Raw genomic sequence first — 12,320 nt, forward strand, 5'->3', positions numbered from 1 at the left:
TTTCGGTTGAATCTCTAGGATTCTTTAAGTAGACCATCATGTCATCTGCAAAGAGCAATAACTTGGCCTCCTCCTTGCCTATTTTGATGCCTTCAATTTATTTTTCTTCTCTAATTGCTACTGCTAGTGTTTCTAGTGTTTCTAATACAATGTCAAATAGTAGAGGTGATAATGGGCATCCTTGTTTCACTCCTGATCTTATTGGGAATGCATTTAGTTTATCCCCATTGCAGATGATATTAGCTAATGGTTTTAGATATATACTGTTTATTATTTTTAGGAACGACCCTTCTATTCCTATGGTTTCTAGTGGTTTTTTTTTTAATTTTTAAAAACCCTTATCTTCAGTCTTGGGATTAATACTGTGTTTTAGTTCCAAGGTTGAAGAGTGGTAAGGGTTAGGCAATGGGAGTTAAGTGACTTGCCCAGGGTCACACAGCTAGGAAGTGTCTGAGGTCAGATTTGAACCTAGGACCTCCCATCTCTAGGCCTGGCTCTCACTCCACTGAGCTATACAGCTGCACCCTCTAGTGTTTTTAATAGGAATCGATGTTGTATTTTATCAAAGGCTTTTTCTGTGTCTATTGAGATAATCATGTGATTTTTGTTGGTTTGCTTGTTGATGTGGTCAATTATGTGGATGGTTTTCCTAATATTGAACCAGCCCTGCATCCCTGGTATAAATCCTACTTGATCATGGTGAATGATCCTTCTGATCACTTGCTGGAGTCTTTTTGCTAGTATCCTATTTAAGATTTTTGCATCTATATTCATTAGGGAGATTGGTCTATAGTTTTCTTTCTCTGTTTTTGACCTGCCTGGTTTTGGAATCAGTACCATTTTTGTGTCATAAAAGGACTTTGGTAGAACTCCCTCTTTGCTCATTATGTCAAATAGTTTGTATCCTTTCTAAGATCTTACAAATGAGTTTGCAAGCAAAACTGTTTTTGACTTTGGCTGATAATATATCTTCATCAAATAGATGCCTGTCTGCTGACTAGAGTTTATACTAGACTCTTTGAACTTGAAGGTCATTGCAATAGTTTTAATTTGGTTAAAATACTTAGAATATTAAAATATTCTATGTCAGTACTTGCTTAACATCAATAGTTTACTTAAGTAGGCCAAGGTTGACTTCAACAGAATGCTTTATCCATCACATTTTTATTCTTTTAAAAATATTGATTTTGATCTTTTTTCAAACAATTTATTACTTTGATTCTATACAAGTGGCCTCCTTAGATATGATTCTCACATTAGAAGTGAGAACAATGAGGAACATGTCTTTTCTTGTTTGATAAAATAATATTTTGTATAAAAGTATTTTATCCTCATTTTACAATTGAGGAAACTGAGGTAAAAGGGATAAAGTGACTTACTCAGGGTCATGTAGCTTGAGTTGTCACCTTGAACAGCCTACTACTTGATTCACATCCTTAGTTATTTGAACTCCACTTCATGAGATAATTAATAAGTATGTTCTTGAATTTCTTTATTAATTACTAAATCAATTTTCTAATTTATCAATTAACTCTAAGTACCCATACATGTTCATTAAATATTATTAATTTCTAGTTGATAAAACTTTTCCCCAGGATTTTAAAATCTCCCTTTCTCTCTCTCTCTCTCTCTCTCTCTCTCTCTCTCTCTCTCTCTCTCTCTCTCTCTCTCTCTCTCTCTTTATATATATATATATATATATATATATATATATATATATATGTATATGTATAATGAGCCAAGGAGCAGAAAAAACAGGTAGGCAATAGATCTAAGATTCATTTGAAATAATAGACACTGAAATTCTGCTACACTTAAAAATAGAGAAAAATTTTACTGCTTCATATAAATTATGAAGTTTACATCAGCTTTTCCTAATTCAAAAGCTCATGAATTTCATATTGTCATAAATCCAATATTAAATTTAATTTTATGTTGGTATTTCTTCTTAGATCTGTGAAAAAAGCAGTCTTATTTACTATCTGGTCCAGTAAGAGAGTCACTTATCTTCTTCTATTAAAAACATGTTATAATATTGTATTAAAAAGCGGTAACCATCAAAACAATCTACTGTAGGCTAAAAAAATAGAGTAGTGAATCAATGCACTAGGTTACACACCACAATAGAAAATGACCATAAAAAATAACTGAGTGTTTGACAAATTTAAAGATTCAAATTTTTAGAATAAGAACTCACTATATGGCAAAAATCACTGAGAAAACTGGAAAACAGTATGGCAACATAAGGAACAATTCAACATTTCTTGTAATATATAAATATGAAGTCAAAATAGATGCATGATTTGGAAATGAAGGGCTATACCTTAAACAATTTAAGAGGAGCCCAAAATAATTTACCTATCACACCTATGGATAAGAAAATTATTTCTCTCCAAAAAAAGCAGTACATTAGGAGATGTAGAATAGATAACCAAAACTAGAACAAAACAACTGGGAGAAATCTTTATAGCAAGTGTCTCTGACAAAGGAATCATTTTTCAAATATATGAAGAACCTGAGTCAATTTTTTAAAATACAAAGCATTCCTCAGTTGACAAATAGTAAAAGGATATAAACAGGCAATTCTCAGATAAAGAAATTAAAACTACTGTGAGTCATATAAAAACAATTAAAAATATCAACCAGAGAAATACAAATTAAAATAACTAAAGGACTGACACATTGTGGAACAATCAAATGAACTGGACTTTTTTACTAGAGGCAATGAAATGATCCAGGAAAATCCAGAGGGATTTATGAGAAAGAATGCTATTCACATCCAGAGATCAATCATGCAGTTCAATGGGTATATGATTGGGGATTTTGACCTTATATGGTCACTCTATTACAAATATTAATAATATGGAAAATGTTTTGAACAATGATACATGTACAACCCAGTGCAATTGCTTGTCAGTTCTGGGAGGAAGATGGTGGAGAGGAGGGAAAGTACATGAACTATGTAACCATGGAAAATTATCCTTAATTAATTAATCTAAAAAATTAATAAAATAAAATAAATACAATATCTATTAGATCTCCTAATAAGAAAAAAGAGGAAAAGAAGTATTCAAAGGAATGTAATAAAACTGGGTCATTAATGTTCTATTGGTGGAGCAATTTGGAACCATGCCCAAAGGGCCATCAAATTGTACCTACCCTTTGCCGCAACAATACCACCACTAGGTTTGTATCTCAAAGAGATTAAAGATGAGGGAGGGGAGAATCTATTTGTACAAAAATGTTTCTAGCAGCTTTTTTTTGAGGGGGCAAGTATTTGGAAACTGAAGAGTGTCTATCAATTAGGGAATGGCTGAACAAGTTGTGATATATGATTTTAATGGTGTATTGTTGTGTTGTAAGAAATGATAAGCAAAATAATTTCCCCCAACATGGAAAGATTTAAATGTAGTGATGCAAAGTGAAGTGAGCAGAAGTAGAACACAACAATGTACAATGATAATCTTTGAATGGCTATTATTTTCAACAATGAAAGAATTCAAGACAATTCCTAGGTACTCATGCAGAAAAAGGCTATCTGCCATAAAAGGAACTGAGAGAATATGAATGAAGATAGAAGCAGACCATTTTCACTTTATTTATTGCAGTTTTCTCTGGGGTAGGTAATGTTTCTTGTTTCACATGATGAACATGGAATTATATGTACAACCTATATTATAATAGCTGCTGTTGGGGTAAGAGGATGACTAGAACAGAAGGAGAAGAAACGGATCTCAAAAAGTCAGAAAACAATTGTTGAAAATTGTATCAACATATAATCTGAAAAAAAATAATAAAATAAATTTTATTGCATCATCTCTAATTCCTATTAGAGTTAGTTCTAATGTAACACAACTTTTGAAAATGCCAGTTTCATTCCAACTTAATTAATATATTAGAGAATATATTGAGCCTAGTTTGGGTCTGAATGATTTCTTCAGAGAGAAACACTCAGAATTCTGAAAAATTCACAATACTTCTCAAGCTACAACCTTTCTTTACCTTTAACAAGTAAACTTCAGGCCCCTGTCCAGGTCAACTACCACAATTATTAGATATCTTCTGAAGCAGCAGGAGTTGTAGGTGGAAGTTAGTTAGTCTGTTCTACTCTGATCACTTTTTAATGGTATTCTGCAGCCTTAAAAATCTGAAATACAATCTTCCTAATTTCTGGGTTTAGTTTATATAACTATTTGTCTATTTCTTTTCCACTTAATGTATATAAAACTGAGTGACCATTTTTATTAAGGTCCTATTTTTTTCTTCATTACTAGCACAATTTTTGATCACTCTGCTCCTAAGTCCAGTTTACTCATGGACTTTGTGATTTTTATAGGATGATTTTATATAGCATGATGCTTTTGAGGAAATTGTATGTCATTATTGCTGAGCCAACTATAAATATCCTTCCTTCTAAAAGAGACTTGACATTAAAAAAATCAGTAATCTTAATGTGAGAAAATGTCTAACATTATCTGTCATGTTCCAAATCAATAGCTCTCCAAGCTTTGCAATGAAGTGAGGCTTTCTTTTCTTACATTTATTTGAAGACAAGATTCATCTTTATAATTTCATAATATTCCCTTTTATAACTACTTGGTTGATATTCCTCACATTCATATTGTTGAACCTTTTTCTACTGTGTTTTCCAGTTGACACTAATTCACTTTCAAGGAGTTCATATAACTCTTCACAAGGACTTCAGTATTCGTAAAATTCAGCATATTTTCAGAACCAAAATATTAAATAACATTTCCATACCAAAAATTTTTTAGCCATTTGCCAATCAATTATTTCTTACTATCACAAATGTATCTATAACTATTTTGGTATATAGGGCCTTTCCTTTTATCATTGACTTCCTTGATCTGTCTGAAAATGAGAATGTTTACATGAAATTATATGGATATTTTATTGAATTAGAATTACAAATTACATTTCCATAGCAATAATTAGGAAATAATGTCTATATCTAAATACAGTTTCATTAACAAAAAAGGGAAGGCCAAATTACTGAATAGACAAATAAAATACTAATAAATACAAACATTTTAAAAGCAGCTAATCTAGATACTCTAATTGAACACATAGAAATAGAAATTCTGAAGTTAAATTAAAAGTAAATAAATAAATATAATGATAATTGAAATTAGAAACATTTTGGGGGAAAGGTCAGACAGCTAATTTTATTTTTATTAAAAGAGAAATTAAATTATGATAAAAATTATAACAGAATAATTCATGAGCTGAAAATGACAAAAATGATAGTATTAGAAATTATTTTCTCCTTATATACCAATAATATCTATAAATTAAAGAAAATACCAAATTATTTTTAAAATAAAATGTATGCATTGACAGAATGAAGTATAATTCCTAGCACCTCACCAAAAAACTGCATATTATCAGTAGCTTCCATTTCATCCTTTGATATTTCTGCATGGAGGGCTATATCTAAAATGATTGCTGACTAACTGCCTATTTTCTGTTAAAAGAGGCATAGAAAATCTTCATCTACCTCTCTTTTTAAAATATCTGTTGGGATTCAGGCATCCTTTCCTCTGGAATTGTAGCCTTGGGGTATGGTTTTATTCTTTTTCTCCTTTATCCTCAACCAACATGGCTATAATATTTTAGATACCTGGCTGTAAGAACATTTGCTTACCTAGGTGAGCCTGATACTTGAACACAAGTTATTCACTGCTTTTCCTGCTTGTTTCTTTCTTTCTATTATCACTGGGGTCAAAGCTCCTGAGAGATGGATTTTACTAACCTTGGTGACTATTCAAGAAATTTATACTTTTTGAGTTGTTGCAGTCTTTCCAAACAGAGTTGTATTGGTCCCATATTGTTCCACTAACCATTACACATGTGTGCCATTTACACTTGACTGAACCTATATCTGGTCATTCCCTGACTATATTCTTAATTGTCGCATTTTTCTATACTAGACTCACAATCATACTTATCTCATGAACAGTTTAGTCCTTCTAATCTCCACCTTTCTATTCTCCTGACCACCAGCATATGCTAGCCAGCATGCAGATATTAACATTAACAGATTCAGCTGGTCAATATGAACTCTGTAGCAATGCTCCTGTTTTCTACATCTCTTTGGCTGGCTGCCTGATATTTTCAAAAAGAGTCACTTTTCATGACCACAAATCTAGATGTTTATCTAATATTTGAATGTTATGGCACCATTAGACTCTTTGAGAACAGAGCAGGAATGCTAAACACTGCATTGCACATAATAACATATTTGTCCAGAGTTGATTAGTGTCCTCCAACCTTCACTTCCCCAATATCTGACTGGCAATATCTGATTGTGGAGATCAATTAAAATTGTCTTTCTTTGACTTATTCAGAAAATATGAGCTAGAGAAGTATTCTTTCTATAAGCCATTGCTCCATCAATCCCCCTTAACTTATATATGATTCCTTTTCACCTCCAACTCTTAGATTCTTTTGCTCCTTTTTCTAGGATATTTTAGGAAGAAGAAGAAGAGCCTGAGAAGATGACACAGTAAGAAGAAAACAGCTTTTCATTTATTTTGTACGTATTTTATATTTCTTATCTTGTTCAATACAGCATATTGTACTATAAAGATAACCCATTTTGAAGCCAAGGTGAGCTGAGTTCAATTCTCACCTCTGATTCATGCTGGTTATGTTAAGTAACAAACCATTAATAAATAATTACTAAGCCTTTATTATGTGCAATACACAATGCTAAGCAATGAGGATCCAAAGACAATCTTTGTTAAGAAATTCACACTCTAATGGAGGACACAATATACAAACAATTATGTGCATAATTGATCATGAAAAAGCCTGAATTTAACCAGGTAGTGATTTAGGAGACTCTATCTAAGGCCAGCAGCTGCAGAGAATGTGCTGACCTTCATTGGTAGGGGAAGTTTCCTCACCTGCTTATTCTGCATACCAATGAAATTACCGGTATAATTTTTTTTAATTCCCCTTGCATCATTTTCCTAACCTCACTACATGAAATGTTAGTGTAGGGGTAGAGATTTGAAGGAAAAGTCTTTTGTTTCTTTGTTTTTGTCTGCTCCCAGCATATGTGGCATTGCATCTTGTTTATTAATTTGAATGTAAATAAAAAGAGAAATATAGTTCTTTTTACCTACCTATACAACTGCTAATTATGAATTACAGATCTCTTATAAATATCTGTACCCTCTAAAAATAAACAACATTTTTGGAAATCTTTTTAGAATGTCCATTTTAAATTTTATTTTTCTTTTAAAGAAAGATTCTTTTAAAAGAGTAATGGAGTACTTGTACTAGATCCCTGGAATTCTTTAAATTGAATTTCTATGTACATAGTTTTAGAAGCATATGTATAATGCCACAGAGAGATAATAGAGAGACATATATAATACTTATATATTTAATGCTAGCAGATACTACTGAAAAAATTGCCTGGGAATTCAGATGTGGTCCCTGAACACCTGGCTAAGAATCAAAATAAAGATCTTAAGGCAGGGAAAATATGGACCATTTGTCATTGAATCTTTGTAGAGCTTTTATAAGGTGAAAGGTTGCTGGATTAGGTATTTTTTTCTCTCTGTATTCTCTTTATTCTTGCCCCTATAATGTGTAATTATAAGAAGGCTTCAAAAGAATTTTAATAGTTCACTGATTCCATTACCCTACTTCTAAACACAAAGCTATTTTTTAAAATCACCCACCTTAAACTAATAGTTTTTGAAGCTATATATGATAGAAAAACAGATTTACAGCTTTGTTTGGATATCCACTTATTGGCCTCACAACCTTTATATTAGAAAAGATGTTTTTGACTTCTGAAACTTGTCATTCCATCTTATTCTCTGTAAAAATTGAGAATAGTTTATTAAAACCATAAATGACAAGAAAATAAATTATGCTATTTTTCTTTCTTTATTTGTACCCATTTTATTTTAGTCAGACATTGTTAACTCCATTTAGCAATCATAATTTTCCCATTGTTATTCCTTAATCTGTTTGATTATCAGCACTTGAAAGAAGAGAAACTCTATGTTAGAAATCTATTTCATATATTGATGATTTTATTATTTTCTAGAGGAGCATAAAGTCTATAGTTTGGTTCCAATCTCACCAAGGTCATTTTCAATATTAAATAGTTCATCCTGGATCTTTAAACTCTAATTAAGATAATTCTCTCTGTTCTGTATGCATCATGTCAAACGTATGCACAAATTTATTCATTTCACCAAGATGAGAAAAAATGGTGAGGGAAAAACTGATCTAATAATAAATAATCCCTTAGAGCCAGATCTCTTAGCTTTCCTTCATTTTCTTGCTGAAAGTCATATTAAAGAAAGTGATGTGTCGTCCTATTTGCTGATGCAGTTTTAATTTGTAATGTAGGTTTTCTCTTAACAATTTAAAAGTATCTTTTAGCAGATTTAAAAATTATTCAAAGTAAATTGTCTTTAGGAATAATATTTAAATTAGAATTTGTGATTTCATCTGTACAGTTACTTTCTTTAAAATGAATATCAACAATCTCCTTCACTTAGTAGATGGCTTTTGTGAATTGCTGTAGGTAAAAACAACCACATTGTGACCAGTCTGGTTTTAGCTTCCCTTAATGTAGTTGGATTGATTTTGGAAAAAAATCATTGTCTACTAGATGCTCAGAATTCTGATACCTTCAAGTTCAATAAGGTCTTCCAAAGGTAATTTTCCTATAGGCATTATAAAAATATGTATTTTTTAAAAAGCAGTAAATATTATTTGGGGAAAAAATACATTTTTCGATTATCAAAGAAATTTTTATAAGCTTTAAGATATATTATATGCCTGGGGCAACTAGATGGCTCAATAGATTGAGAACCAGAGATAAAAACTGGAGGCCCTAGGTTCACATCTGGTCTCAGACACTTACTAGCAGTGGGACCCTGGGCAAGTCACTTGACCCCCTTTGACTAACTCTTCTGCCTTAGAACCAATACACAGTTTTGATTCTAAGATAGAAGGTAAGGGATTAAAAAAAGTCATATCCCCAAAATAAAAACATAGCATATCCTTTGTTAGTTAAATTTAGAGTGTGTTTTCTTAAACTGATTTTGATCCAAAATTGTTTTGCTTATTCTTAAATACAATTCCAGATTTTAGTTGTATGATATTAAAGGATTTAAAAATTTAAGTGACTTTTTTATGTTAAATTTTCTTCAAAGTTACTTCTATTTGAGGAATCTTCCAATTCATTTATATTCTGTTCATTTTACTTACCAAAATGTATTTGCAATTCTACATGTGTTTCTAAGAAAACAGTCATTTAGCGGGCATGTCTCAATATGAATGGTGCATTTTTTGAAAATTAATTCATGGGGAAGAATATGTTCTCTCTCAATTGCAAATTAAATTATTTAATTTTCCTTTTTTGTGAAGAAGTGTTAGGATAATTCAATTAAAACACAGAATCACATAGTGGTATATTGCAAGAATATGGAGTTTTGGAAATTATGCCATAAGATGTTTCTTAATAGAAACATTAATATATAATAGTACCATAATTGAAATTTGCTAATAAAAAGAAATAGATTCTATTGATGAATATTTTATCATTCATTTCTTTAAAGATGTCAAAATTTCTCTTGAAGGCAGATATGGAAAATGGTATTAGGCATTTATTACCTCCTACAATGTGAAGTAAGATAAGATAAGTTTGATAAGTTAAAGTTTTGATAAGATAAAGTATCCACATCTTGATTCTCCAGAATTTTCTACTTTTATCTCTAGAAATCCCCATTTCTATCAGAGAATGCCTTCCTGAAATTGCCATTTGAGGAAATGTCCAGGTCACCCATGTACCTTTCATATCTAGATCAACTCCTGATACTCTGGACTTTTTCTAACTTGCCACAGGCATGCATGTACCTTCTGCCCAACTTCTGTTTTTGTGTTGCCCTTTCTAATTGGTATATAAATACCTAGGGAGTAGAGATTTTTCTTGTACTTGTATTCATATCCCCAGCATTAAACATTGTGTCTGAAACATTTCAAATGGGTAATAAATGTCTAAGATGGCTAAGTAGCTACCAGTTATCTTTGGTAATACTTTATATGAATCCAAAAAAAAGTCTAATTTGTTAATAACTTCATCCAAATCCACTGTTGAAACTGTGGCATTTTGTACAAGGACATTTTTTTGAGAAACCTATTTTTATTCCTTTCTTTTCACATGTATTACAATTCAAACATAAAATTATACCACACTTTTCTTGTTGGTTGAAAGGAAAAGTATTATTGTCTTTAAGATTAGCAATTGCTACTGTTTTTTTTCAAATTACCTGAAAAACCTGTCCTTTTTCATCTTCTCAGAGGCAACAGACAGAGAAAAATTGACTCAAAATACAAAAGAATAAGTAAAGCTCAGCCAAAATGATCTTTTATAAGATGAATGAAGGCTGACATCTTCAATTACAATTTGAACTGTCTGTGTAAGAATGTGATTTCATGGAAATCTGATATTCAGTAAACTAGAATTTCTTTATGATTTATAATAGCCACCTTAAGGGTTGCCCAGATTCATTTTTGAGTTTAGAATATTACAATGCCTTTCTCTTGTGGAATACAGCTTTCTCTAACATACTTCATATAAAGAGACTTCATATTAAAAAAAAACTGTTTGCTCAAAATTTAAGCCTACTTCTTGTCCTATTGAACTGAAATTAAACTCCTTGGAGGACGAACTCTTATCTGTTTATCTTATTTAAAGGAACAGATAGCGCCTATGGGCATATATTATAACCAAATACCATTAAATTTACCGAAACTCTAAATAGGTCACAATATAATGCTAGGTGTGGAGAAAGTTATCTTCAAAGATCTCTTCATTAAGACTTAAATTTTTATATTATATATATATATATATATATTGGTCCTTCAGTAGTCCATGACCCAATTTTAAGATACTTGAATTTGGTAATAATTGCTGAGTGTTAAGTGTTAAGCAAAATTTATATTTGGTATTTTTACTAGGAATATGTATTTTCAGATTTCCTAGTGTCCCACCCATCCACTTTGGGAATAAGTGTTTTATTTTTTTCTAAAATACTTTAAAATATACTAATATTATTATTTGATCTATTATGTTTATGGAAAGTTAAATTGATTTTTACATGCTTAATATGGAATAGCAGATAGTATCAAAAATGTTTTCATGGACAAATTATCTAAGCTTTTTGGATTTGAGCTTCTTCATAAATCAAATGAGGCGGGTCACTGACAGTTTTAAAACTCATGATTATATGTTCACATAAGACTCTCATTTAATTCTGTACAAGCTATTATCTATCACTCATTGCCCAAATTAATTAGAATAGCAAGATTTACTCAGGTGTTACCTACAAATTGGACCTAACTTATTATAAAAATAACCAGTCAAACTTATTTACCAATCATGATAGTTCTTGAGCAAAAGTCCCCAAATTATCAGTGTTCCCCACCCATCCATCCTGCTTTCAGTCCAGCCCTCAAAGCTATCAGAGAAGGAAACAATCTCTGCTGAGAAGAGACCAATTATCTCCACAACTGCTGATAATTTACTTCTCAAAAAGAAGGCAAATCAATTTAGATGAGATAGCAAACGCATCCTACAGAGACAGGAACTGGAATATATGTGGCAAATAACACTAAAGCAACCACTTTGACTATCTTTCCTTGGACTCTGATGTTAACTTTCCCACACACTAGTCCAAGAGCCACAGACATTAAAACAACAACTGTACCAAACTCATTAAAGCATATCAGATCAGCCATTATCTGAAGAGTCTATATTAATAGAGTGGCAACCTAGCAACTGCCTCCCTAGGTGCCACATTTCTGTCTCTTCATCAGTTCCAATGTGACATGAGTTTCAAAATATGAGGAAATGGAACAAAACTGTTGTTAAATAAATGTAGATAATTATAATTTTGCCCATATATAATCAACATCACCAAATGAGGATTACTTCAGGTAAACAATAGCTTATAATTGTCTGGTCAAATCTTTTGCATCTTTGAAAAAAAGGTTATCACAGGTTTGGACTATCTTTTTCATTTTTATTAGACTTATTATTCAAGGTTTCTAACCAGAAACACATCATGTTTAGATATTTAGAAATTTATAAAAGATTGTGGATAGCTTTGATTTTGATCAATAGATGAATAATTTCTCAGTTATCTGGAATTAGTCTTTATTAGGTGATAGTTTTTAGAGATTAATATTTTTACTCTTCTTGTTTGATCTTCATTAAATAATATTGAATGGGTATCTGTTTTGTGTGTTTGTGTATGTGTGTG

Source organism: Monodelphis domestica, chromosome 3 (genome assembly GCF_027887165.1).
Source record: "Monodelphis domestica isolate mMonDom1 chromosome 3, mMonDom1.pri, whole genome shotgun sequence".
Lineage (NCBI taxonomy): Eukaryota > Metazoa > Chordata > Mammalia > Didelphimorphia > Didelphidae > Monodelphis > Monodelphis domestica.